Here is a 4,561-nt window from a genome sequence, read left to right as displayed (position 1 = left end):
TCGACTAAGTTCAGGATTTATGGTTGATCTGCAACCGGCTTTAACATCTCCTAAGGGAGCACATAAAACACTGAGGAAAACAGAGTGTGAGCAGTAACACACACATTTGTCTTTTATGGCTCGATGTGCTGATAATGATGTTTGATTTTCCATTATGTTGCAATGAAAGGTGAGAGAAACAAAGGCTGGTACTTTGATGTCCTGACCCACTGCTGTAAATGCCCATATCCATAATGTAAACTTTTCCCATTAGTTCCAACAGGATTAGACGCCCTAAAAAAGAAGTCATGCCAGCCCCCCGGGGTGCTCATTAAGTCCACCTAGCAAACAATATCATAATAATAAAAAGGATGCGGTGAATCTTATCTGTATGCTATGCTGTTGTTTTTCTTATGAGGAAAGACCCAAGGTGGTTCAAAGCAGCTCTTCAGTTGTAAAAGGCAAGTCAGCTACCATCACTTACTTATCCTTTTAATAATACGTCTTTGAAGGATCACGCATATATTTAAATAAGGGTAGGCCTATATGTGGTGTGCATTGATAGTGCTTCATTAAAATACTGAAATATTTCCATTTCATTTGGTGGAATCCCCAGTGCCAAATTTATTGGTTGTCCCTGGCAATACCATGGAACATTAATAAAGCACACCAATATCATTCAGCTTGTGGGATAATTAGGCAGCCCTTCTCTGAGAAGATGGTATATGGAACATAAATTCTATTAATAAGCTATATATTGGTTTAAGATCTAGAGGCCACGGATCTAAACTTGTCATGAAGGTAGCATAACATTATAGTACCTCGGTTCTGTGGGGACAAGAATTAATGGATTCTGTCCTCAATTAAAGTTGAAATAGGTAAACATTCCCCTCCTTCCTGTTTCATTTTACTGCTCAAATATATTTAAAGTATGACAAAATACTGATTCTGTCTTTAATAATATTTTACTTTTAAAATGATTAGCTTGGTAACTAAATCCTGGGACTGCTCGACCACAACAGTGTAATTTTCACACAATATTGAATATATCTGCCACCGAGCAAATTAGTGCAGCAATCATTTCACTACTGGCCAAAATGATAAACGCAACACTTTTGTTTTTGCCCCCATTTTTCATGAGTTGAACTCAAAAATCTAAGACTTTTCCTATGTACACAAGTTGAATTGAATGTTCATTGAGAATTTGTCAGTACATCCAACCAGACTTACAGCCACAGACCACGTGTAACCACACCAGCCTAGGACCTCCACATCCAGCATCATCACCTCCAAGATCATCTGAGACCAGCCACCTGGACAGCTGCTGCGACAATCTGTTTGCATAACCAGAGAATTTCAGCACAAACTGTCAGAGACCATCTCAGGGAAGCTCATCTGCATGCTCGCCATCCTCATCGGGGTCTCGACCTGACTGAAGTTCGGTGTCGTTACAGACTTGAGTGGGCAAATGCTCACATTCAATGACATCTTTGGAGAGGTGCTCTCTTTACGGATGAATCCCGGATTTCACTGTGCAGGGCAGATGGCAGACAGCGTGTATGGTGTCGTGTGGGTGAGCGATTTACTGATGTCATTGTTGTGGATCGAGTGGCCCATGGTGGCTGTAGGGTTATGGTGGGCAGGCGTTTGTTATGCACAACAAACACAGGTGCATTTTATTGATGCCGTTTTGAATGTACAGAGATACCGTGATAAGATCCTGAGGCCCATTGTTGTGACATTCATCCACAATCATCACCTCATGTTGCAGCAGGATAATGCACAGCCCCATCTTGCAAGGATCTATAGACAATTCCTGGAAGCTGAAAACATCCCTTGCATGGCCAGCATACTCAGTGAGTTGGTTTGGGATGCTCTGGATCGGCGTATACAGCAGCGTGTTCCAGGTCCTGCCAATACCCAGCAACTTCACACAGCCATTGAAGAGGAGTGGACCAACATTCAGATGTTGTACAGATGGGCAAAGGGTGGCCACACCAGATACAGACTGGTTTTCGCAACCCCCACCACCAAGCCTAAGGCACACCTGTGCAATAATCATGTTGTCTAATTAGCATCTTGATATGCCACACCTGTGAGGTGGATGGATTCTCAGCAAATGAGAAGTGCTCACAAACATTTAGAAAGATTTGTGAACAATATTTGAGAGAAATAGGCCTTTTGTGTACAGAGAAAAAGTCTTAGATCTTTAAGTCCAGCTCATAAAAAATAGGGGCAAAAACAAAAGTGTTGCATTTATAATTTTAGTCAGTATTTTTTGTTTATACCTATTCATATTATTGTATTATTTATCTTCATAAAAGACAATCAATCCAATTAATTTTGAATCAGAATAAGGATATCTTATTATTTTTTACTAGTTTTGTTAAAGCATCTACCACTTTGCCTGCACTAATACCTAAAACATTATTTGCACATAAAAATGCTGATTAAAAAATGTGCATATTTTTGAATGGATCATTAATCACAGAACTACAAATTATATGGAGAATGATTTAACACCCAAAATAATCTCTTTAAACAGATATCTGCATATGAAAAGAGAATCTGTAGACATTGGGACAAGATTTTGGTATCAGAAGCGTTCTGGTTTCCGTTTGTAATCCGAGTAGTATTGTCCAATCACGTTTGGGCGGTCTTTGGTTGCATGCAAGTAAACAAGAGCAAAAGAGCAATTTCGGAACCCATTGGCCATTGTCTAAGGACAATTTTGCTTTTAGCTTTTTTCTACATTTATCTACATTCATATGCAGACATATGTTTAAAGAGATTACCCGAAATGTCGCTTTAACCTAGATGTGGTTGGTAATCAGACTGTTAACAATGACTGGTTCACAGAAGAGGAAATCTTGGCCTGATATCTGCTGGCTACACTGGAACCCCCAAAATATTGTCTGTTTGTTGCCCCTAAAGGCAAAATCGTTGTCAGTTGATGGCTTCCGAGATTTCACCCACAATCACCGGATGGTCTGTCAGGAAATTACATGACATATTAGTAATTCTACCTACATATATCCAGTTATTGAAGCTTTTACATCTGCTGTTTTAAACACTTAGGTTGTATTTCCTGGGGAAACTGCACAATAATGCATTTTAGTTTATTTTTACTTACAATGAAAAAAAACCTCTAAGGAAAAATTACACAAATGACTTTCTATTCGAGCCAATTACAACCTTATGTGCTCAGAGAAATATTTATTTTACAGCTTGTAACGTGGCACTTTGGCTCACTTTTGATTTGTTCCATTGTTTTAAAAAAAACAGTGGCAGGGCCATTTATAAAGCCATGGACATGGAGAAGGTGATGTGGCTCAAAGGTCCAAGGCTAACCCTCCAGCACTGACTCCCTCCCACCGCTCTGGCTAATTACTTCACAAGTGGAAAGAGGCAGGATGCAGGATGGCACTGGAGCTGCAGCAGAGTGGCAGAGGAAAAACAATACGGTAGCTAAGTGGAGCCAGGAGAGACACTGAGGTAGAGCAGGGTGGAAGAGGTACACTGAATCTCCCCTCCTACTTGTTATTCACTCATTTGACATAGCCAGCCATTTGTATGCTGTGATTGTCAGACTGGTACATTTGTCTTTGAGACAGTTTTCTAAACTTCATTGTGGTCGGGACCAGTAAGATTCCCATTCTCAGTCTAAACTGACCCAGACCAATCACAGTAGCAAACAGCTCCCTTACTCACACAAGTACATATAAGCAAAGGCTGCCCACAAATTGTTATGCAAACAAAGTGCTGATTTTCTAAATGCCTCAACTGCATTCTCAAAAGAAACTGCTGCCACTCCCATGAAAAATTACAAAACTCTATTGATTAGTGGTCATTGTTTGCAAATAGGTGGAAATCAAAATGAGATGTACTTTGGATGATTGAAGGTCTTTCTCTTTTGCAGGATTGAAGCTCTCTCTCTTTCTCGCTCTCTCTCTCTCTCTCTCTCTCTTTTTTTTCTCATTCTTTCAGACACACACACACACACACACACACACACACACACACACACACACACACAGACATTCATTCAAATACAACAATAAGTAAAAAGTCAATATCTGCCTTACCTGCCTGGATTGTAGCCTTTCCCAGCGTGCATTGAACAGATGCTGCATGGTACAATCTGACATGACCTACAAAAGAAAATTCAGACAGAATCCACATAATTTCTTACTTTTTTACCCACGATTAAACCATTATCATTGTTTCACTTGTGGATGGTGGAGAACTTTAAATTGATTAACAATGACTAAGTGCTGTGCCATGCATACTCATGGCCTTGTCAGAGAGTGAATGATGTGCTTCATGTGTGACTCACTTCATCTAACAGAAAGCTTGCAGAAATACTTTACTTTTTAGTGAATGACTATTGATCGCATTTTGGTTTATTCGCCACAAATTGGCAAATATCCCGGTAGAAGAAAATATCAGTATTTTGGCAGAGGTGATCTCACGTACATTCTTATTTCAAGAACAGATGTGTGTTTGAAAAGTGTTCTACACATTTATTCACCACTGGAAAGTGTGTCTTGAAATTTGAGCATAATTCATAAATTGATTGCTC

The 4,561-nt window shown here is 39.7% G+C and overlaps 1 long non-coding RNA gene across 1 annotated transcript in view; it reads right to left on the bottom strand.

The window, feature by feature from the left end:
* Positions 1-4,135, bottom strand: part of LOC116695892 (uncharacterized) — a 10,531-nt gene extending 6,396 nt beyond the window's left edge. The window contains exon 1 of the long non-coding RNA XR_004333576.1: positions 4,065-4,135. This is a non-coding gene — a long non-coding RNA (uncharacterized LOC116695892). The remainder of the gene's footprint in view (positions 1-4,064) is intronic.
* Positions 4,136-4,561: the final 426 nt, after the last annotated feature.

The sequence above is a fragment of the Etheostoma spectabile genome, chromosome 9 (genome assembly GCF_008692095.1).
Source record: "Etheostoma spectabile isolate EspeVRDwgs_2016 chromosome 9, UIUC_Espe_1.0, whole genome shotgun sequence".
NCBI classification, from domain to species: Eukaryota; Metazoa; Chordata; class Actinopteri; order Perciformes; family Percidae; genus Etheostoma; species Etheostoma spectabile.
Note: the sequence above shows the minus strand (reverse complement) of the source record. Positions and strands in the feature narration are given on the sequence as shown.